The 24,191-nt window shown below is 40.1% G+C and overlaps 2 long non-coding RNA genes across 3 annotated transcripts in view; one reads left to right on the forward strand and one right to left on the reverse strand.

Annotated features, from left to right (window-relative positions):
• Nucleotides 1-10,539, forward strand: part of LOC135303120 (uncharacterized) — a 42,206-nt gene extending 31,667 nt beyond the window's left edge. The window contains exons 1-3 of one of the 2 annotated variants that reach the window (XR_010364651.1): nt 2,792-3,302; nt 5,961-6,083; nt 7,213-10,539. This is a non-coding gene — a long non-coding RNA (uncharacterized LOC135303120). Of the gene's footprint in view, nt 1-2,791; nt 3,303-5,960; nt 6,084-7,212 lie in introns of those variants that run through there. The other variant, XR_010364649.1, reaches the window with a different exon arrangement.
• Nucleotides 10,540-18,412: 7,873 nt separating this feature from the next.
• LOC135303124 (uncharacterized) lies at nt 18,413-23,545 on the reverse strand. The gene is made up of 3 exons (XR_010364652.1): nt 23,307-23,545; nt 20,705-20,813; nt 18,413-19,174 (listed from the first exon to the last, which is right to left on the reverse strand). It is a non-coding gene; the product is annotated as an uncharacterized LOC135303124 (long non-coding RNA).
• Between the last annotated feature and the right edge of the window lie 646 nt (nt 23,546-24,191).

A 24,191-nucleotide genomic window follows, 5' to 3' on the forward strand; every position in this document is an offset into this window, starting at 1 on the left:
TTCATAGGCTAACATGTGGAAATGGTTCTAACAACACTCAAAACCAAGTTTCAGCTGATTCTTGGAGCTTTACCAACTACCTTCTGTTTTAATAATCAGTGCCCAGTGAGTCCAGTGCTGATCAAACCGCATGCTTCAGCAACTGATACTTTGCACTGCTCATTAGCTGATGACAAATAGGATACAAAAATAAAACTTTGGGAAGCAGACTTAAATAGACTTGTCAATTGGTTATGGAGGACCCTGCCAAAAAGTGACTTTATTTTTATTAAAAGAAAAATAGATTCATTGGAAAAATAGTTCCAGAGATCAGACTTCTGAACCCCTGCTTTTAATCAGTTGAAAATACTGAATAGCTACACACATATTTTTAGTAGAATCTACTAAATATCACTCCCTGACATCAGCCAGCTCAGACTCACTGCACCCCAAGGTAACAATTTCTTGTTTTAGCATCTTCAACAAGTCTTAAGATTATTTAAGGTCTGTTCTTGACTGTTTAGTCCTCTGCTTATCAGAACAAAATTACTAAAGAAGGTAACCAGAAACAACAGGGATGAGAAATCTGCAGGTGAGGTTACTGTCCTTGTGATTCCCCTAAATCCTTGATAAAGTCAGACTATGTTTGTGGCCAAAGACTCAAGGTCTCCTTCATGCAGCTTTTCCTGCCTAGTTTGTCATGTTTTCCTTGTAGCTATTTGTTATATTATGGAGACTTGGGTGCTTATTTTGCCATCTCTAAATGCAACTTGCTTCATCTAATATGTTGTTGGGTCAGATAAATAGCCCTCTAGGTACAACTCTATTTACCAAATCTCTGCTATAAAAACTGGCATATAAAGAAAATATAGAGAATTTCCTTCTGCAAAGAAAAGTGACTGAACAAACTGCATTGATACTCAGAACATGTAAATGAAATTTAAAAAGTGAAGCTAACCAGACTGCTGCACTTTGAATATACTAAAATACAGAATATTTACAAGAGCCCTGGCAGAGGAAGGTGTTGTAACTCTATAAACTTCAAAATCTAAAAGCTTACATCATCAGTCTGAATGTTTTGCTGTGATTTTACTAAACAACCTAGCACATCTCTCCATCACTGCACTTGGTGTTGAGTATCAAAGTCAGTCCGATAAAACCTGGTAGAACAAGCATTGTATTATAGAACAGAATCACTGTGGTTGAGTAATCTAATGGCAGCAACAGAGTTGCTAAGATCACTAAGTTAATTTTTGGGATTCTGCTTTAAGCCTATGCCATAGTTATTGCTAAGCATCTCACAAACAAGCCAGTTCACATTATAATATTCTCAGCAATTAATGAGTTAGCACCTATATAATTACAAGAGCTCAAAGATTTCCTTTTTTTTTTGCAACTGTGCCAGCTACAAGCTCATAAATGCTGTCAAAGCCTGTCAGCCTCTTACTGAGTGGGCAATCCACAGTGAGCACTAAAGAAAATCAAGATATTCAAGACTTGTTCAGGTATTACAATAAACGGCGGCAACCAATATGAATAATCATAATAAAGGAAAATTTTTCAAAATCTCTATGGCCAAATTCAATCTTCTTGTTTTCAGATACAGGAAGAGGCTTGAAACTCCAAGTAGTTAGAAAGAAGAACATGGACTGGAATCTAATGTTAGTAGTGACATTTCTACAGCACTGTCAAGGGAATCTTGCATCTCTGAAAGAGGTCAAACTCAGTAAGATAAAAATTTCAGCCTGTGACAAAATTCTTGCACAAAGAGTGATAGAAATGACTCCTGGAGGAATTTTCTGAAATAGGAAGGCACAATGTGAAACAATTAGGTTGATAAACTTTATGTGAAGTGTGGCTTCTAGTAAGATTTGGTGACAACAATATGTACCTATATCATAAAAAATGCCCATAATAAAGAACCAGAGAGAAAACCTTTAACACTCTCTGTCTGCTAGTAGGAAATTCAAGAGATCTCTATATAGAGAACTGCAAGAGAAACCACAGGGAATTTCAGGTATAGGCTCTCATAAATATATGATTATTAGCCAGACCCATAGTGAAGTAGGGGCAGACCCACTCTAGTGAAGTAACAATTCACTCTACTTTTCTTGTTTAGCTATGACTTCTAGGAAACTTTGTTGTTTGTCTACAGCAAACATATTTGTAAATGGGACCTGTCATCTTTAGTAAAAGGGGGGGAAAAAGCAAACTGGGATTTTATACCTGAGAATTTTGTATGACTGTGTATGCCTCCTTCCTTCTCACCTCCAAAATACCAAGACTGGCAAACTGGGACAAAAATTCAGACAAGTATTCAGAGTGTCATGTGGAAACCTGTTTTAGCATTTAAAAAAATATGCCTTACAGCCACTAGCAAAAGGTTGCCACTGCTGGCAACTCTCAATATATGTTTGGAGCAGTTAAACTAACCATCAGGACAGGACTTCTGCACCTGACAACTGAATATCTAATTTTCCCTGCCTCTTCTTTTTGCCCTTCTACTTCCTTTTTAGCATGCTCTCATCAAGTCTTCTGCTTCCTGTCAGAAATAAAAAAGTTCCAGAGAAGGAAGGGTCTAATTCAAATTATTTGCCATATTGAAAGAAAGAAGAAAGTGCTACTAAACTGTTTCTAGGAATGGAAAAATTGATTTTTTTTTTGGTTCACAAATCAAAACCAAAAGCAAGTATTAAAAGAGAAGAAACAAAATTTCCAGTATAGCATACTCTGATGAAATAAAGAGGTTCAGAGAATGCTAGATATGATCAACCTTTAAAAAAACAGCAATGAGAAATAAAAATTAAAGTGGATAGATTTCTTATTAGTCACAATAGAAATCTGAAAAAAATGTATAGTCTAAGTGCTTCTCAGATTTTGTATTTAGTTATAGAAACTGAGCTATTGCTGGAATAGCACTCTTTACTTGCTTCAGAATAACAGGAGGAACAGAAAGAGAGAGAATTAAATGCATTTCACTTCCCTGATTCTGAGTTTGGGCTACATGCTGCATAATTTCATTTTGGCCTGAAAAATATATTAATATCTGGAAACATATGCCTTCTTTGCTTTTATCGTTAGCAAAGTAGGTTATCACTAGTTTTTAGATAACGAGTATTTTTATTGTATGAACTATGCTGAGACTTTATTTAAAACTTTTTCTCTTTTCTATTCTATTATCCTGGCCTGTGACAGCTCTCTACTAAGTGTCCCTGTTTCATAGGCTTCATCTTGATAACACCAACATGCAAGGGAGATTTAGATAGCCAAGTGGATTCATTGACACTTATTATTAAAACAGCCTATGCCAACTGAAGTTTTAGGTAATTATTTTAATATTTGCTACATTATTGTTATGGTAACAGCTAAGAACACATTCGACCGCTGCACTGTTTGACAAATACAGCACTTCAAATTTAATGTTGCTTTTCTTTAAAAAGATGTCATAAAATATACATACATTATACATAAATACATTTTCTCTATTAACAGTATTACTGCAGCACATCTCTTCTAGTTCTCCCTTTCTTATTCTAAATTCTTGCTTGATATTACTGCGAAGCATCAATACTTCTGCAAAGGCTGATTAGCATGCAGTGACTTGATAGACATGTTGGAAGGCAGAACTAACAAATTTCCAGCATACTACTAGATTATGCATTTCTCTCTGTGCATGCAAAAAGACATCGTTGTTCATGTACCTCTGATACTTCTGTTGATACTTCTGTCAACATCTGTTCACAGAAGTGGCTATTGGCATGCACTTATCTGAGAATCACTATGCAAATATATGCAACTGCAGTGAAAGAAGTCTCTAGAAGATTTGAACAAACTCATTTTATCAGAATAAAAATGTTGAGGTGACTGACAGGTCCATTGTCACAGCCTTTATGGAAACTGGCTGCCTGCTTTTTCCACTGTTAAAGCAGAATATTATTTGAGTACAAGAAGCATTACTGTGAACATAGCAATTCCCAGTTCTGGTGCCATTTTGCTTGATCCTGTTTCATTGTAGTGCAGTGATGTATGTCCTCAGGGGAATCAGGCTTGGACAATGAAGGTGATATGAAGCTAAAGTGATAGTGCCATTCATCAGAAAGGACAGGCCCATTATGGTTAGACAGTGTTTCGGACACCAAAGAAGAATCCTAAAACAACACCCTTAATTAAAATTGACCCTTCATTTATAATCATGGAGGTATGCAAAAGACAAATGGGTGTGATCTAACTGATTCTTCCTCGGCTACTTGTTAAGGGTGCTGGTTCAGATGTTTGTGATGAAGGCCTGACCAGGATAGCTGATGAAATGCAGTACTCTCCAGTGTCTGATCAGCCTAAGATAGACTGCTTACAACAAGAGGCATTGCCAGAAGTCTTGGTCACAACAATGACCACCTGAGTTATTACCCCCTTCCTGCAACTGTTCCAAGAGCCACACATGAGCTTGAGGCCGGACTGAAGGCTTTATTTGCTATTCTATATCACCACTTGACTTTGGAGGAGAAAGAATTTGTATTCTATATTCTACAAATGTTTCCTCCAAGGTTTTGGTAGCTCATACAGGTAAAAAGGCAAAAGACTGACAGACACGTGGTTTTTACATATTCCCCCCTCTTAACAGTGCATGCAACATAAAACACCATTTTCCCCAGCACTTCATCTCTACCATAGCTGAAGAAGACAAAGTAAAGAGGGAAATTGTACTGTTTACTTTGAGAAGGAGGGACATGTACTGAGTCCAGCAACACAGAGAATTCTATGTCCTAAAATGCTATATGACAATTGCATTGGAATTGTTCATTCCTTAATCCCCACCTCTGCTCTATCCTTAAAAATGTGAAGGGCTGCTACTGTGGATTCTAGTTTTTCAGTTCCAACATTAAAACAACTTGTTTAGAGATCCTGCTTGATAGTGAGTCAGCTGCTTCTACACTGCATATTCTACATACAAGCATAAGTAATCTTGCCTTCCTATCACACACTGTCAAACAACCAGGGGCTAAAGCAGTAGCTTAAGACACAAGCTTAAGCAAAGGCAGCCCCTCACTTTAAAAAGCAGATTAAGCATGTGACAGATGCTTTGCGATAATTTATGAATAGTGTACGTTGACCTGATTTTTGTGATGTTGATTGTATGATTATGTTGGCTTGATTTAATTAGAAGGCACAGACAAAGCCTGAAATACTTAATAAACACAAGCTACCCACTAATAAACACCCTCAGGTCAGTTTGTGATAAAACCTGAATTCTCAGCTTTGGACACCCTGTTTCTGGGCTCCAAACAAGCTGCTGGAACATCTTTGGTCAGTTTGAATGCTGAGATTAAAACAACTGCAGTGACTGTGTAAAGGATCCATAAAATAATATGCTGCAAAGTCAAATGGGTTGTCACAGAGGGTCAACTGTTGAAGGGAACTTATATCACCCTGCCCCCTTGACACCTTGGAGAACAAAAAAAATTCTGTCAAGGCAAAACACCTAAAGTCAATTTTCCCTACTTGTTTTCCTCTCCACCACTGAAATTGTTTTAGGACATCTGCATGCTCAGGATAAATCTGTAGGTGCCTACAGTCTGAGGGACTCATGAGGTACTACAGCCTTTGGCTCGGAGGGTATGGAAATACTAATATTCTGCAGCAAGCAAAGACACGAACCCTTGCATGAAGGGACTGAGCTCAGAGGCACCAGATGTAGCTAGCTCTAGTTGTTATAAATAGCAGCTTAAAGTTTCATGATTAAAATAATCTTCCCCTCACATATGGAAACTTTGAATGCATTCATAAATGTGAGATAATCAACAGGAGTTCAGTTCCTTGCTGTTGACCTGGTATTGTAGAAGATTTGCCTATGGGGCAAGACTACCTGGGGAATCCTGCACAGGGGCAGGAAGGAGAGACTCATGTTCCTAACAGTTCCTAACCACTAGGGAGACATCATTGTACTATAGTATGCCAGAATATTTTATCTCTTTGTGACCCAGACAGGGAGCTCTTACGATATGATGAGGTTTGACATCCCTCATAGCTGAGATTCGGTGTGAAAAAGTCTGTGCTTGGGCAGGGGAGTGAACTCAGGCAAAGAGGAAAACAGAATACATGCCCAGGTAAGTTCCTATTCCATTTACAACTGTGAGGCACACTTTGACATGGAAACCCCGAGGTACCCTGGATCTTTTAACACAGAGAAAGGAGTGGAGTACATCATATGGCAAAGTTCCTGGCCAGTTCAATGGGGTCAGTAGTTCCCCTGAGAACTTTTCATATTTCTGTCATTGCTTCTTCTAACTTAACTCATCACAAGACCCTTTTGCCTGCATAGTGATGTTCAATCTCCCACAGCCAGTGAACTTGTACCCCTTGTACATATCAGAAATTTGACCTTCAGCCTTATCCAGACTTCTGTGTTCATCACCACACTAGTACATGACAAACAGCTCCATTCAAACATTTCCTTGCTCCACCATCACAGACTGATGCCTTACTGCTGACACTGACACACTGCCTCTCTTGCTACTCTGCTCACTCAGTTATCCACTTGCTGGAATAACCTTTCTAAGCCAGCATATACCCTGACATTTGAAGGAATGTGCAGGGCAGTAGGTTATGGAGGTAAAGTGCTCCTGCAACATCCAGATCATCGCTGGACAAAATTTTTCTTTGAAATGAGAAAGATTCTATATGGAGTTACAGAAATATTTTTTTTTAATTTGGATCAATTTTACCAAAATGTTTATTATTAAAAATATCTGTCACTGGGCTCAGGGGTGTATGACATACATGCAAAAAAGGTAAAAACACTGTACTTTACAATTTTTCATAGTGGGGTTATTTTGCTTCTCAAGCACAAAACAACTTATCCATTTAAAATTACTATCAAAATGTATTTAAAAATTATTCAGAAAACTCAAATTGAAAATATCCCCTTGTTTCAGACCACTCAAGATAACTCTTAACCACAAGTGGTTCTTTTTAGTCCTTAATTCTATGATTTTCTGTTTAAATATTCATCATCTCAAACTAAAATTACTTTTTCTTCTTCCTATGTCTGTCAGAAAACCTTCTTCACATTCAGCTGTAATTCTGGACCCAGTTTAAAAGATTATTTAAACATGCTTTAATTCTGAGGCTAAGTTAAATACCTGCTCAGATTCTCCACTGAATAACTATGAATGTCAGGTATGTTGAACTGCTAAACCTCTCCAACCCTTTCTTCTCTTCAACTTTTCTACATAGGACTTTTCTTCACTGCTCAATGGGAAAAAGAATGACAGTGTGCTGGAAACTGAGAAGAAGCTTCATATATTCAAAGATGCTGCTCCTGACCTTTTGTTCAGCAGAGAGAGAAAATAAAACAACATCTACCAAACTTGAAGCAACATAAATTCTCTTGGACACCCAAAAGGTTCTTCCCCTGCCATCTTCCTAAACAGATATTATTTTTCATCTAAAGACACAGAAAACAAGGACTGCATAAAAAACCAATAGAAGAAACATTTAAAAATGGGCTATCATTCTTAAAGCATCTGATCAATTAAATTACCATTATTTCCCCATCCCCCTCCAGTCTTACTGTATACAAACAGAATAAACAATCAAATTCACATTGAAGTCCAGGGCTTCATTTTTCTGTAGCTCAAACACGTTTCAGAACAGACTAGGCTCCATTTGTATACACATATATTAACGAAAGAACACATTTCAATTAAAAACCCTTTCTATGTTTCAAGCTGCTTATATCTTATACATACAGATACATTTCACACATTGGGGGAACAGGCACACACAGCCAAGCCCAAGCAGTTAACTACTAGCACCCTTCCTTTGTTCAGCTCCCACAAATTTCTGCTGCTGGTGGGTGTAAGTCTTTTGAACTTTTTGAAAGAAAGGGAAAATTGTAGCTCAGTGTGTTTAACCATGTGCCTTCCAGGGCTGCAGGCAGAACTTGAGAAGGAGCAATATGAATGTGTGGTGAGCAGCTCACAGCATTCCTTGGGGCTTTTCTGTTGTTTCTGCAACTGTTTATCAATTTCAGTAGGACACACAATGGGAACACAAGTATCCATGTGCCTCAGGCATCACCCAGCATTTACTCAGCAACAGGAGGAAGACGAGTACTTTGAGCTTTGCTCTCTGGGTTGAAAATTGAAATGAGCTGGTTCAAACAGAATGCTGGAGAATGTACCCACTGTCCTGCATGAGGGGAAATGCCTCCCTGTTAGAGGTGCTGGTTGTACTCCTCATACCTACCCCAGCTTTTAAACACAATTAAATATACCTCTTTTGTTAGCTTGGAAGGGCATGCCTTCTACAGCTAATGCCCTGTAGCAATATTGACAGACACGGTCATAACAACAATGTCATGGCCAGAGAAAGAAAGGAAAATACTGCTGACCTGACTGCAGTATAGAAGTTTTCCAATATGTTATGTATTTAGAAGTAAAAAAATAGTTTGAAAATTTAAGAAATGGGGTAGGAAAATCTAAGGAGGCCACAGTCAAGAATCTGTAAACAGGAACGGCTCTTTAGAAGAGAATACAGAAACAGATGACTACCCAGAAAAGTAGAAGAGAGCTTTAACTCATATTAACACCCAGATATAACAATAAAATAAATGCCTACCTCTTTAAATCAGATTCATTGTGCACCCAAGGAATTGTACTCCTGTTCAGAAAAGAACACATGAAATCTCTGTCACACATTTGTCTAACCCAAGATCAAGCTGCCAAAACTGATGAGCAAACAGAAGAAGCAAAATCTTCAAAAACTCTACCCACCCTGCTCCTGTAACAAGCTAGGTAAGGACGATCCACTCTGACCAAGTGGAAACCATTTCCCCTTTCCTTTGGAAATCAGCACCTGGGCAGCCTCCTTTAAGCTGAGGTTGTGCTGCTTCATGGCAGGTGAGAGCCTGTGAAAGGTCAGGGATTGCTGAGAGGTCAACTAAGGGAAAAAGAAAAAACATGTGCAATAAGCATCTTCCCATTATATCCCAAGGTTGCACATTTGGTTTTCCCAAGCTGGGAAGGGAGGTTGGGCCCTGCACTGCTCCCTGGGGAAAGGCTGCTCTGCCAGCCTGCCTCTGACTCACTGTTGTGACATCTGGTATTAAAGCTTAGGCAGTTTGAAGATCTGGAAAAGAGCATTTAAAAACCCGTTATTTCACCTGTTCATTTGATTTTTAAATAACTGTGTTAATTCTTATTTACCACATCAGGCCCCTGAATATACTGAGCATTGTTCCAAGTTATTGTAACCTTCCCTCTTAAAGTGGATTTAAGCCATTACAGTCTATCACATAAATCCTTCTTAGTTTGTGGATTATTGACCTGATAGGCCCAAACAGCTCCATCTGTCCTTTTAAATGGGCATGAATGCTGTGAGTGTTTATTGCTTTCAATCCTATTATTTGCAAAATGCTTTCTTTCTCTGTCTCTGTGTGTGTGTGTGTGCTTGTGCTTACTATTCAGGGACAATTTATTGTCAAATTGTTGTCTACACCCTTTTAAACATAGGGCTTTCCAGTGCAAACTGCCCCCATACAGTGGCATAAGTGAATGTACTGCTACTTGACTTGGGAAATTAAGCTGTTGACTTAGAGCCAGCCTTTGAGACTGATGTAAAAGTTGATAGACTGGAAGATCATTTGAAAGTGAAAAGGGACTCCCTTTTGAAATGTTGATGTGAATAAAGTCTGAGTTAATGAAGCTTTTATAGTCATAAAGTTACTTTCAGATATCTACCCAAGTGTTTCTTTTGAAAGAGCTAAAATGATGCTCTAAGGGACATTTGTTGAAGTGAAAACAGGAGTAAAATAGTTTATTACCCGTTGATATGTGTCAAGATGAGAGTATGCAGAGAAAACCAGGAATTTTTCATTGGTCGGTGTTTGTGGGTCAAATAATTTACCAATACTCAGTTAATCGTTTTGGTGTGTTAAGTCAAATATTTCTGAGAGAAGTTTTAAAGTGCTGTAAAAAGGTTCCCTGTGCAAGCTGGCCTGCTCCTTCCTGTCCCAAGGGTATTCTACACACAGAATTGTTACTGTTAGGCAATGTAGGGAAAAGCCTGGAGACCGAATATGAAGACAAAAATCTACTAATGTGTCTGCTGCCGTGGCTTCATGGATTTCATTGCTGCACTTTTGTCCTCTTCCTATGGGTGAGCTACTCCACCTGGCACCAGGAGGCCAGGCCATGCAGAACATGTGGTTGTGGCTTCCCAGTATGCAGAATGTTTTGCCTCTGACCTGGCTTGATTCTCTTTGCAGCAAAGATTAGTGGAAAAGAGACAGGAAAAGAGACAGTCTAGCCAGTCTGTTCTGAATAATACTTTAAAATCTTACAGAAACTAAAAAAACACTTTGCAGATGGTTTGTAATAGCTTTTGTATATAAAAATAGAGATGTCTTAGGTCTGACACTTGGTAGAGAGTGGTTTGTAACTGGTTTATACTCTTTTACAACATATGTATGCAAGGGACACACAGTTGTTTTTTCAGGGATGGGGAAACTCACAAAGTGGGAGGATATTTTTGGCAAGCTATTTTTGCAAAAAAAAAAAAAAAGCCAGGTGCCAGCACCTTCTCAAATGCAGAGCCATGCCCAAAATTCAAGTGAAGTTGTGAAACACCTTTGATCGTGCTGTTTTGTTTAAGATTTTGTTATTCTAAGTATACTTGTGTTAATACTCAGAGTTCAGTCCATTTACTGCCTTTTTCCCCCTTTTCTTTCTTATCTAAGTGATTTGTTACTGTTTTTTAAGGCATCTGGACCCATTATTGGACCATTGACTCACTGTAGGGTTTACCAGTGACTAAATGTTGTTCTAAGCAGAGAGTTTGCATAAAACACTTCTTCCTTGAAGTGGAAATAATTGTATCCTAGGTGCTCACACTTTGTTTTGGCAGGGAGAAAAGTGGTGGCCTCTGGAGACAGTCCACCAAGCAGTTTTTGGGAGAGGGCATCAGCTTTCCTGGCCGAAGCAATTGGAAATTCTGCCCTGTTATACAAATTCAAAGCAAAATTTTGAAGTGTTTACGAAACTTTCACTTCCCTTTTAGCATCAAATTGAACATTTATATTTGGAGATGAGCACATTTAATCCTGCCATGATGGATACTTAGCCTAATGGAAAAAGAGAGTGATCCAGATGTTCAGCAGCACCTTGGGCAACTGTTTTAGCAACATGCATGAAATGCTGATATGCTAGAAGATATGAAAGACAGTGATAAAGAGCACTTCTTCAGCATTAAAAATTAAAGCTTTGCTCTCTGAAATGTAAGCAGAACACTACCTAGCATTTTGCATATATCATATCCATAAGCTTTAGGATGATGTCTAGAATTCCAAGTGAATATGGTTTCCTTATTCTATAGTATTAACTAGCATCTTTATTCTACAGAGCATCCAATAGAAGAGCAGCTAAGAAATAAATTTGCTCATATATTTTTATATATAAAATATATACATATAAACACCCAAACTGTATGTAGCAGATTTTACCCACAGTCACCCTAGGTACCAACACACATATTTAACACTGAGACATTTCTAGGAAAAATCAGTAAATGTATGTTTTTCCTAACTTAGGCTAATTGAAAAAATGAGATTAAATTACCCAAACCCTTTTTTTCCAAGTGGTTTCTCTGCATCAAACACAGGATTTCCATCAGAGAAAGTGAACAGGGCTTGCTACAGAAAGCTTAACTCCATCACCCTGAATGAATGTGGGGCCAGTAGGGAACCTTTTCAATGCTCACTGTTTCTGTTTTAACATTTCAGTCTCCAGGAGGAGGGAGAAGGCCTGGGTGTATTACTGGAAGCAATTTATTTTATGAACTGTACCAATAACGTGGCTTATATTCTATTTGGCAACTAAATTGGTTTCTGAGTTTATATTCACAGTAATGAAGTTTATCTAGTTAGGCTATAAAACTGAACTTACTAATCAAGCATGTGAGGATGGGTTTTGAAGAAGGCTTTTTTAGCTATTTTAATAGCTAGAACACTGTTTTGGTGGTGACTTTAATAGAGTCTTAAAAGCTGATCCAAAGAATTACGAAGGCTGAACGAACAAAATCACTGCTGTAGTATTTTATTAAAGCAGCTCACATTATACTGAAAGCTTGTAAACTGACCTATTTCTGTGAAAGCCACTCTTCTGCATCTTGTTTTGATAGGCTAATAAAAAAGAAGGGACATTTCCAAGAAGTAGACACTTGCAAGCTTCAGCACCAGGAGACTGAAATGTAAGGGGTAAGACAGTACATATTTTTTGATAGGAAACTGGTCCATACGTGGGTTCAGGTTCATGCATGCTTCCTATGAAAAAAGGTATACAACAAAACAAATTGTTATCCATAGGTCTTTCGTCTTGAAACAGAGCAATGAAAACTCAGCTGGTGGTTATAATCTCAAAGCCCACCACTAGCTGGGAACATAACATAGTACAGGTCTCATTACCGCCTGGAATTCTTTTTAAGCTATACTGTCTTTTCCTGATGTCATTTAAAGGGGAAAGAGTGAAGAATGCTCAATTAATTGTAAAATCAAAAACACACAGAGGAAATATCTGACTATTTTGGTATGCATATATGAATTATCTTCACGGTTGCATAATTCATTTTAACATGAAATAGCCAGTTTTGCAATAAACTGGTTCTCTAGAATGGGCCAATTCTACTAAGACCTCATTAAAAAATTCATCCTGAGCCAGGTGGGAAGACTGAGGCCAGTGAAATCTATTGAAATCTGTGGGATGTGATCACAGCGTTTCAATTTTAAAGCAATTCAAAGTGGTAGTGACTGTGAATAAGTGCTGGGGTACTTGGGTAACCCTAAGCCAAGCTAGTAAAGGGTTTCATATACTGGAATGAATTCTGCAGCACCTAGCTCCAGAAACCTTGAGCTCAGTAAATCCTGATGTGCTGCTGGCTAGGCAGGTTTGGCAGCCTGGGATGTGCACACTTTCTCAGATCAGGGCTCTCTCTCCTCTTTTCTGTTTAATTTGGCTTTCATCACACAGTAAGACAACTTCTAGGGTAGTTGAAATGTGCAGCCTGCCTCCTGTCCTCCATGCACCACTGGAAAGGTGCAAAAACTCTGCTGGGTCACAGCTGACCTCAAATCACAGACACACAGAGCCATGCTCTGGATGGATCTCTGCTTGTACCCTGCAGGCAGAATGTGATGGAGAATGAAGCAGGCAGAGGAGTTTTAGCAGAAGGACTTCAACTGTTCTTGTAGCTTCTTTGTTCCAGGCAGTTACAGTGAGTTGTCTTGGAACATAGTGATGAGTCTATGGGAGCCAAAACTGGTCCTTTTTATCCAAAGAACTTTGTTCTTCCATTTTTTTTTTTTCCAATTAGTAGAGCCTCTACAAGAAAACTTACCATGACTGAGTAGAGCTTCCTTTTCAAGTAGTGAAAGTCAACACAATGTTCTGAAATCACAGCGAATATCACATTCCTGACAGCTTGATGGCATCTCCAGATGCTGAGATGAAATGATGCAGAGGAGCATAGATTATCTCATAAATATCTGCACTGATCCCAAATGGTCCCAAAGGAGAAAGGCGTTCTGTCTTATGAGGACTTTACAGTGTTGTTCTCTACTCCCCCAAGAGATGCGTCTGCCTATGAGCACTGTGCAAATAAAAAGCACCCTTTATAGAAAGGATCCTTCTTTTAGCTCTGCAGCTGAAACTCTTGAGTGATCTTGTTCACGTCTTAGACACCAGAAAAACCTTTGTGGCATAAAGCTTTATGTTCATATAGCACCTCTAGGACAGCTTTTCAGGAGAGGCCTGTGTGTGGTTCCCTAATAAAAATAATGAGTGAATAATCATTGGCAGTATACATGCAAATTGGCTTTCCAAAGCATGGAGCCACAAGACAAAGTTTATCAATCAAGGCCACCAAAGCAATTGTGAGCAGTCCCCGGAGAATTAATCCTTCAAGAATGTGTGAAATCAATCTGGCAGGCTCTGAAATACACAGTCTAGTTGCTTATGTCCATACAAATATTCACCCTCTCACCATGGAGGCACTGAGGAGTGCAGATTAAAAGGACTGTTTCAGGACTGAAACAGTCATTCTGCAGAAAGAAGCCAAGTAAAGACTGATAATTATTTTATCTGTGCTGAACAACATTGTAAGCAAATTGCACATAATTATGACAAAATACCATCAACAACATGACAGTCTCCTGTTGTTTGCTGGGGCATTTGGCACACAGCACTGCCGAGTCAAATGTTTGTTCCCTTTCTGATGATTGGTGTTTGTTTTTTTGTCTGTTGCTTTGATTCATAGTCTTGCTTCAATAAAGACTTTCTATACTGTCGTTGTCTACAGTGTTCACTGATTTACGCCAGAGAACTGAACTTCAGCAGCCAGTCTTATGTTCATTCCTCACTGCAGGGACTGTTCCCTGTCAGAAGCTCTTCCCATTGCTTGGAAAGAGGAGACAAATGAGCCGAACCAGTGATATCCCTGAGGGAACGGGGTATACACCCTGTGATGAAGGATGGGTGGAGATCCCTCCTCACAGGAGCAGAAGATGTTTGCTGCAAGGACATGCTGGCAAACTTGTGCTATCAGACTCAGCTTTTGACAATCATGGCCTGGACTTGGTTGGGTTTTTTGCACCACTGCTAAACCACGTGGCCTTTTGGGGGATTGATGCCTTGTCCCTGTTTTGACCTTGCCAACAAGACCCCTTTTGTTGCCTCTGGTGGCAGATGGCAAAAGTTCCTTGTAAGGAGGTGCTGGACAGTGAGATGATCTCATCTCGTTTGACTAGTCTAAATCAAATGCAGATGAACTCCAGAGGCTTTTGAAGCTTATAAAATTTAGGCAAAACAAAGGGCTTCAGATTTTATATTGCTTGCTTTGCAAAGTTATCCTGCAGTAAGATAAAGCTAAAAAAATGGGCAACACAACTGCAAATGAAATCTAAAACTGACAAATGCAGCATAGTTCAGAAAGCAAGTCACAAGAATGACTAAACAGAGCTAACAGTGTTAAAGCAGCTTGTTCACAATTTGCCTTGCAGGTGTAGCTCCTGCCCACAGGAAAAAAAAAAAAGCTTTAAAAATATGCAGTATATACTTAGCAACTGATCCTTGAGAAACAAGCCAGTCCTTAATATCTTCCACGTTTGGAAATAGAGGTCTTTCAATCGAGAAAGCCATCAGAAACCAGGGGATTAATTAAGTACAAATTCTGTCTGAGCTTCTCCTTTTCCTGATCAGAAATTTTGTTCAGAAATGAGACCTGGTTGTGGCATTGGTCTTAGGACGCTATGCTTTTGTGTCAGCCCATCCTGAGGAGCAGAACAAAGAGTCACAGCACACACTTGGCTTAGCTCTGCAGAAGAAGTGCTGGTATGAGCAGATGTTCGGCAGGCTTCAAGTGCACTGGAGTGCAGCATTTAAGGCCTTAAACTTTTGGAGAGCTGAAGGATGAAAAGGGGAGGCAGGAGGTGGACAGGGAGCACATCCCTACTGCCTGCCTCCCTGATGGGGAGTGCCTGCTGTACGGTGCTGGCTGTGCGGGCATACAGACCCCTCGCGCACCACGCCTCTGCTTTTGAGGTCAAGCCACAGGAGATCTGAGTGGAATTAAAGGGGAGACTGAAAAACAATGCGATGCATGGAGTTTTTTCAATGGCTAGAACAAAGGCTGCTGTTTCTCTGACAAGGCAATGAGCCCTCTAGAGGCGGCTGCAACCAGAGCAACCCCTACCATGATGGTGAGCCATGGAGGAAGAGCCCAGCCTGGAGTCCCACACCTTTGCAAATTCTCCAAGCCCCGCTCCCTCTCCCACAGCCCTTCTCTCTATCCCAGTCCGCCGGCGCCCATCCCTGTCCCCTGGTAGTTACTCCCACTTTAGTGAATCGGCAGGAGAAATCCTGGGGAAAAGAGCTGCAGCTGGGCACAGAGACAGCAGCATTTAAGCCACTTTAAAAAGTTTGCAAAAAAAGTTTGTCTGCTAGTACATGATGTATAGACAATTGACCAATCCTCATCCTACATAGCATTTCTTTAAGGACGTGACAGGAATTGAGGAAAATGTCTTCTCAGCTACACAGTAATCCTTTCAGAGTCAAACTGTGCTCAGGATGAATCTAATCACAATCCAGCCAGTCTCTGGTAAGAGTTGTTGGGTGCAGCAAGCACAACCATCTCTCCATGCCTGCAGGAATGGCCAGGGCATTGTTTTCTCCTTAGTGCTTCCCCCTGAAGAGTGAGAAGGGAGTGAATAACAGCAGAAAACTACTGGGGAACAGTAGTGAAGGTACATGGTGTCAAGCAGGCTACAGGGTAGCTTCAAACATAAAAGGGGATTAATTCCTTACTGTCAATGGTTTAATTGAAATCTCAGACTCATGCATGTTCTATCCTGGAAAATAAAGTGGATACTGTCGGAATGCAATGATTTTAACCAGGCTGGTTTTCCAAGGGCTGCTGAAGCTGTGAAGCTGACTCATCTCTGGCTCCTCTGTGTGTGAAGCAGTAGGCGGGAGGCTCGATGTGCAGCCTCCCTGGAGCAGGGGCTGTGACTGGGGTCGTGACCGTATGCTGGTTGTGTTTTATCACTCTTGCTTCATTTTCAACGATTTGGAACTTGTCAAAAGCAGCAGTTTAGTTTATAAGAGAAGTTGTTCAGGCTTAGAAAAAACCCTCCAGGCACTTCTGTACACCTGTCTTTACAAGAAAGCATAAAACCTTTCTGCAATCCCCCTGAGGAATGTATTATGTACCACTTGTGGGCATTCAGCTTGGTCTGGAGAAGTGCCCTGCATCTGTTCTCTGCTTTCTCTTCAAAGCTCTGAGTGATACCTATCTATCCAGCTATCAAACCACAATTTCTACAAAAGGAGAACCTTTCATTTTTTATCCCTGTTTCCTCAAAAAAACTTATGCTGTAAGAGCAGCATTAGAGGGCTTAACGCCTTAAGCCCCTCATGACGATGTCTGTGGCATTAATTGCTGGATGATCTTGCTCCAGTGGTCTGCAAGACACAACAGCAAAATGTTTTCGGGATTTCTTTTCTGAAATATCTAAGTCTACTATTAGTATTCCCTATGTCCTTACTTTTCTTGACTAGATCTTAATTAAAAAGCTAATAAAATGCCATAATTTGATTATGAGAGCGATAATTTGATTATAAGAGACAGCGATAATTTAAAACATGCAGTTAATTTCTTTGCACTGCTCTCAGGTTCATCCATCCCTCTCAGGCAGAGGAAAAAAAGGAAATAAGAAGCTCCAATGTTACACAGAATTACCTCTTATTATATAAGCCTCTCACAAGATATTTGTGGGATAATATGAAAAATAGCATGTATTAATCTCTTATTTACAGTTTAATTTATTGTGCACATTATTTTTAAAGGTGTGATAGGTGGTTTAATTCAACTAAGAATATATGTTAGCTAGCCCTTACCTGGCTGCTTTTGGAAGGAATTCAAGGGAGGTGTTCTTGATGTATTTTTTTTTCCCTTTCCAAATGGAGGCAAGAATTAGATGCATATATTCTCAAAAGGAATGCAAACATATAGTTTAATTTAATATCTTTGTTAATTTTTTTTTTTGGTAAACTAATAAGCCTTTTGGAATTAGCATTTTTAAGTGACTTAAGCTTACAGATTGATGCTTGGGCTGACATGTTAGCAAGGCAGGGGAGGGACAATTTATTCTTGGAAGTCTGTGACAGAATTGATGTAAAGCCTAAAAAAGATGTTTCTTTTATAAAGATGTTGATGCTGTATAGGCAACAGTCCACACATTTCATCTGCTTGTTATGTTGTTGGTCTCTCACAAGCTCCAAACCCCCACTGCTGTAAGCAGTAGTAACAGCAATCCCTAGCCCACTTAGCATCATTTGCCTAAACACTTATAATGCAGCCCAGCCCTAGACTGGAAAGCAAATAGCTGGCTGATTTTTGCCCCTTGACTTTGAACTTTTGGCCAACAAAAACCTTGGTTTTCTGCATGCGTTTTTTGGTGGTGGGGAGAAAGTTCCAGTTTAGCCAATGCCATCTTGAAGAAACAAAAAATTCACTTTTTAATCTTGACTTTGGCTTTCAGGCTACAGAACTCCGAAGATCAGGATGAAATTTTGTCTCAGCGATGAGTAGAAAATAATAACTTGTGTCTTGTCAAGCTGGTCTCCTGTCTCCTTTGACAGCTCAGCCTTTGGTGGCTGCAGTGGGTCAGACACATGGCTGTGTCATAAGCCTCCTGGACCAGCCCATTAGAAGGAAAAGAACACAGACTTGGAAGCATCCTCTGTCTTCCTCTGAAAGCATCTGGGCATTTTAACCTGTCTTTGGGTACCATTTTGCAGTCAGATGAAAAGTTCCTGCCCCTTTTTTTGTAATTAGGGAGAGATTGGGTCTGATGCCTTTCTGGTGGTTGTTTGGTATTCAGGGAAGGAATTTTCCTCTTGTCATGGCTGTCTGGTCAGTGCTGAAGTTTCAGTGGTTTTTTCCTGAATCCAGATATCAAGTAAGAAAATTTATAATTCATGTTATTACAACTGGCTGGTGCTTAGTAGAAGGGACTGGTTTCCCAGCAGGCTGGCTGGGGAAAGAGGAAGAGCACAGTCACAAAACATTTTCCTTAAACGAGTTAAAATTTCCCATGTTTCAGCTTGTGTCTGCTGTCCCCTTACAGCATGCAGTTCCAAGAAGAGCTTTGTTCTGTATTTCAGCAGGTCTCCCCTTACCCTCTCCCCTTTTGGCTGAACATGCCCAGCTCTCTCAGCTTCTCCTCCTACAGCACGTGCTCCAGCCTCGTGGTGGCTCTCTGCTAGACTGGCTCCAGATTGTCGATGTTTTTCCTGTACTGCAGAGGCCAAAAGTGTATAGAACATCTCAGCTGTGGTCTCTCAATTACAGAGGACAGGGAAATAATCATGTCATCATTCTTGCTAATGCAGCCAGCCATGCAGTTGGCCTTCCTTCCTGCAAAGATGCATTGCTGGTTTGTGTTCAACTTGATGTTCACCAAGACCTCCAGATCTTACCTGGCTTTCCTGTCAGAGCTCAGCCTGTCCTGTGCATGGGGTTATTTCTCACCAGGGCAGGGCTTGGTGCTTCCCTTGGTTGAACTTCACGAGGTTCACCTTGGCCCAGCCATTTCTCCAGCCTGATCTCCAGCATATTGACTGCCTTCCTGTTTTGACATTGCCTGAAAACATGCAGAGAGAACACTCATTCCCCTTATCCAGTTCCTTATACAGACACTACACAATACTGGTGCTGGTAGGGACCTCTGAGGTACTCTACAAGGAACTGGCTGACATTTGCAATTCAGACCCATAATCGCCACCCTTGGAGCCTGAGGGTTCAGAAGATTTTCTACCCAGCTTTTTGTCCCCTCATTCAGTCCACCTCTCCTTACAAATTTCCTTACAAATCTGACTTCTAGAAGAATGTGTGGACTAAGTTAGGACTTAAAATAACCCTTTGGGTTCATACGAAACATTTCTTTTGGCTTGAGCAATGAATAAATAAATTGTGGTGCCAACTTATGCTAAAATCTTATTTTGTGGATTGTAAAATTGCTGCCATTTCCCACACAGATCTGCCAAATAACCCACAGAAAAAAAATATGGGGAAATAGAAAGCATTTCATATAGGCTGGCTGTTGAAAGAAGACTTACATAACTCCTCTGTCAGACTGAGGCTCGACCTAGTAATTTTAAAAACATTAGATTCATTCAAAGGATAATGAACCCATGAGCTAATCTCGGATGTCAAGCTATCACTATTATTTGATATACAACTGCCAAATGTGTATAAACAGAGTTGTTATTGTCTTTAGTTACTGTTTGTGGGATATTCCCTGCAGCGTATGTGCATTACTTTTTAATTTTTGGAAATATGACATCTTGTTCTTTCTATGTGATTTGTAATAATTAGTTTCATTGTTCCTTTTCTAAGAATACCTGCTGTAATTATCTCTCCATGGTAAGGTGGAGGAAAGGATGACCACAGAAATAAGTGATATTAAGGAAAGATATAAACATTAAAAGTTACAAAACCATAAAGAACAATTCCTCATAACTAATTTCTTCCAGAATATTTCAGAATTATTTTTAGCTCCCTTGGGTGTTATTCTTTTGGATGTCACTGTGTTATGTATAAAATCAACACTTTCAGAAAAGGGACCTGTGAATTTAGAAGACATTATTTCAGGTGCTGAAACTGAATAATTTTGCTGGAAGCTGGATTTGAAAGGGTGATGATTGTTATCACTCTCTACCAACTATTTACACTCCCAGATTCCATGGAATTTTTGAAAATAGTGGTTACAGATCCCTTGTGGTACATGGAGTCCAAGCTACCAAGGTCAAAAATGGAGCTGTTACCCTTTCTCCACACATTAAGCCCCTACAGTGGTGCTGGGCATGTTCAGTAAATGCACATCTGACTTTCACTCTTTGGCTGAAGTGTTCTAACACTGAAGGACCCAGGCTCTGAATTTCAGAGATCACTGAATGGGAATCAGAAGCTGTCCTTTTTGTGCTTGGGCTCATGGGCTATGAATAGAATAAGCAGTTCCTCTAAGGCTCACTGTGCTCTGCAAGGGCCACATGCATGGTGAAAGTCTCCAAGCTGCTCAGCTTGTGAAGACCAGTGTGACACACTGCATCTTCCAGGCCAGGCTGGATGAGGCTCTGAGCAACCTGATCTGGTGAAAAGTGTTCCTGCTTACAGCAGGCAGGTGGAACAAGATGATCTTTAAGGTTCCTTCCAACCCCAACTGTTGTACGATCTCTGCTTGCCCACCTTCTTCAGGCATCTGTTGCCCAGTGAAGACATAGCTGAAAAAAAATTAAATTGTTAAGTCTGGAGCAGGCTAAAAGTATATGAAGAACTGGAAATGCACTAAAACCCAAACACAAAAAGGGAAGGAAAATTTGTTTAGTCATGGGGTTTCAAATTTCAAAGACATCATCTCTACTGCACCGGCAGTGGATGGGTGAATTTCCCCCAAACTAGATGCAGAGATATGTGCTAATTTTCTACAGCAAAAAAGATAGGTCAATAGCAGACCCAGAACCTAAATATAGATGCTTCTACACTTAGTTACTATGTAATGCAGCTTGTGATGGTTGCCAGAGAAACCCATTTATGCTCTTGAATAAGGTTGTGCTCTCCCTGCTTTATCCTCTCCCACATAATGAACATTTTAAAGTGGTTTAGTACAGAATTGAACTATGGTGAATGCACTGCATACAGAGGCAGTAAGTGTTTAGATGTCAGCTGTGTATGTGTATTTTTCTATTTTGGGACACAGTGAAACAGCTCAAGGTATCTCTCTATAGTGCTGGAGAACAGCAGTGTTCCTAGCTCGGCCTGAGTGCTTCCGTCTCAGATCTGGGGGTGGGTGAGGAAAGGCACTTTCACAAGACACTCAGCAAAACTTTTGCCTGTCTCTTAGTTTCAGCAAGGACTGAACTTTTTAACAGCTATGAGGTGTTGGATTCCTTCATGACTGCAAATCTGTTCATAAGGTTCTTTCCTATGACTGCAAATCTTTGTGGGTTCTTCCCTGTCAAGGACTAAAAGCAGACAAGCCAGTGATCCACATGTACTGAAGCACCACCTATGACCTTGGACTGTCTCTCCTTGCAGGAGCTCAACCTGACCAGGCTGAAAGCCAGACAGCCATGTCTGTGTTAAACAGTGTGTTAAACAGTGGGACCAATGCATTATGATACAGTAAGACTGCCAAGGGCATGAGGGAAATGGGCTAGTACTAGCCTGTGGATGGACAGGGCCTCTGCAGCCTGAGAGGCATGTGACTTTGGTAGATTTAACTTTAGAAGTAAAAAAAAATCATGAGCCTTGGAGAGTAGTTATACAGGGGTTGAATAACTCTTGAGTCTCCTCGTGTGAGAAGTAGCAACCATGAATAATTCTGTTTTCCTGGTCTCAGCTCTCTTCCAGGTCTCCTCCTCTGTACCATATCTTGTCCAAAGGAATGCAACATCAGTCAACTGAATCTTCATAATCTTTTCCTGATGATTGATTTTCTTGATTTCTGCAAAGGTTGTGCTTCACCTGTGCAGTTATTTGGCCATAGGACCCAACCTCCTCTACCTCATAGCCTTGTCTGCAAGGGATGGATTTTCATGTCGGGTTGTGAACTGAGTAATGTCTGTTACTCATGATCAAGACGAAGAGCAAAAATGCATTCCTCTGACACTTGCTATTTGGAAAGTCCTTTAATTAGCCCTGTGCACTTCTATGAGGCTGAGGGGCCTTAGACAATTTTAAAAAGAAGCATGCTGAATATTTCCCTTGGGATTTCCCCCTTATCTCTGGAAGCAACCCAGTCTTATTACTTATCGATTAATCAAGGCATTAGTTTTGTGACAAAGGTTTCAGCAAAGCACTGAGCAGGAAAGGAGCTACACTTAAAAGCAACAAGACTGAAAATATGACCACAAAAAATAAAAATTATTGATCTCCAGAAATATTGGCCCTAACTGGGGAACAGTAGAGCCATGGAAAAAATGATGTGGCTTCAGCTCACCACTGAAGTTTCTCTTTGATAAGATGGCAAAAGTAAGTCAGAGGGGTGAGTGATGGTGAACCTCTGAGAGAACTAGGGTAAAAAAAATATTAAAATTTGGAAATATCCTGAAGCCAAACAAAGATTGCAAAGTTCCCTAGATGATTTGTATGCTGTGCTTAGTAACCACTCACTGCTAGGCAAAAGATCGACAGTATAGTGACAATTAGATATTAAGTAGAAGGGAAATGGCATGGATACACCATGTCCAGATTGCTAGAAATATACATATGAAGAGTGGAGGTGGAAATAATATTTTCAGTGCTTGATACTAGGATTTTCTCCCCCCAGTAAAATTTGCCTTATTTCTTCTGAAAGATATCTTCAAGGATTTTTAGAATAGCCTCAGACATTTCCCTTGCTGCTGGTCTAATGCTTCCTAATTTCTTTTTCCTTGCTTAGGATCTCCTCATGACTCCTCTAACCCAACCTTTGGTTTTCACATATTTTATTTCTCACAGGACTCATATTTTAAAACTTGCTGACACACTGCCAATCTGGGTGCTCATTTCATACTCTTTCCTGCCTGAAATGCCTAAGACAGTAATTTTTTTTTATTCTTCCTTCACACAATAACTTCTGCAATAAGACCTTGATACTTTGTCAGAGTTGCTAGGCACTGCTGTAGCACCAGTAATTATAATAAAGAACAACGCATAATCCCAGAACAGTTTCAAAGTCCTTCTCACCTCAGCAAAACACATATGTAAAAATACGTGAAGAGGTTTATCCTTACCCAGTGCAGTTCCCTTGCTTAGGAAAATCATGCATTCAGTCTCCTTGATTACCTTGGCTTTTATTGTCCAATTTCTTTCTTCAAGGTTTCAGAAGTCAAAGATTAAGAGTACTTTTCTCGTAACTTTCTGCCTCTCATCTTTCCGTGTTCTCTTTCAATTTACAAAAGGTTTCTACATGCTTGCTGTTCTGCCTACATACTTGGGAAACATAGCAGGGAGAGAGATGCTGCTAAAGCACAAGATCCATTAGCAATTGTTTCCCTTGCAAGGGCACGAGAAAATGTGATTCTCTACATGATGTTGATCACAGATTCTCAGGTCTGCCTTTGGCAAAGAGAAGAGAAATTGTATGACTCTCAGCTTTGCAGCCATAGTTTTTCTTGCTATCGCTGCAACTGGATTTAACTACTGCCAAGTTTTAGATAAATCTTTCAGCAAGTGCCAGCAAAATGTATTGGTTGTAACAAGGACCCTAATTCTGTTTTCACAATGATGTGAAATTAAAGAGGAGCATGTCTTAGCCTGAGAAGCCTCTAAGAGCAATACCCATGGCTTTACCCTATACTCCAGGCAAGGAGTTCTGAGGTTTTGGGTCAGACAATATTTGGCTATGGCATGACAGAGGGGTTATGGTCCCTGTCTCCTCTAGAAAATAAATGGGGCACTTGTCCTGTGCCAGTTAAATAACAAGCACAGATTTCTTCCCGTGTGCCAGCACAACCCCATTGGCCGTATTTCATGGACAGGGTTGGAGTACATCGTATGATCAGCTGGAATCGGTCCAGAGTTGCTGGTGCTGGCACTGCAGAGGGTGTTGCAAGGACTCTGTCTAACACCCAGGGAGCCACAGGGCACATGCACTGAGCCATGCACCTCCAGAACAT

This window comes from Passer domesticus, chromosome 1 (genome assembly GCF_036417665.1).
Source record: "Passer domesticus isolate bPasDom1 chromosome 1, bPasDom1.hap1, whole genome shotgun sequence".
Classification (NCBI taxonomy): Eukaryota; Metazoa; Chordata; class Aves; order Passeriformes; family Passeridae; genus Passer; species Passer domesticus.